Source organism: Penaeus monodon, chromosome 30 (assembly GCF_015228065.2).
Source record: "Penaeus monodon isolate SGIC_2016 chromosome 30, NSTDA_Pmon_1, whole genome shotgun sequence".
NCBI lineage: Eukaryota > Metazoa > Arthropoda > Malacostraca > Decapoda > Penaeidae > Penaeus > Penaeus monodon.
The window spans coordinates 18,776,051-18,776,341 of NC_051415.1; positions in this window are offsets into that span (position 1 = coordinate 18,776,051).

Genomic DNA, 291 nt, shown 5'->3' on the forward strand with positions numbered 1-291 from the left:
TATAGGGTGTGGGATTTAAGGGAAGTTAAGATGCATCAAGTTGTTGTTATTGGTGCATTAAGATTAAGTTCTTGAGAAAACGGGAATCGCATGAGGACTGTGTCATTGCAAAAGACAGTATCATTAAGGGCAAAAAGGAGAGTGAGAAAAGCATTTGAAAACTTAATGCAAGAAGTGGAACTCATGAGGACTTTCGGTCATAGTTTTTGACCCGTCCCCTTACGAAAAGGATGAAATGAAATGAAAATGATCAGCTAGTGCATAAAGGGAAAATGACAACATTGCTATAAC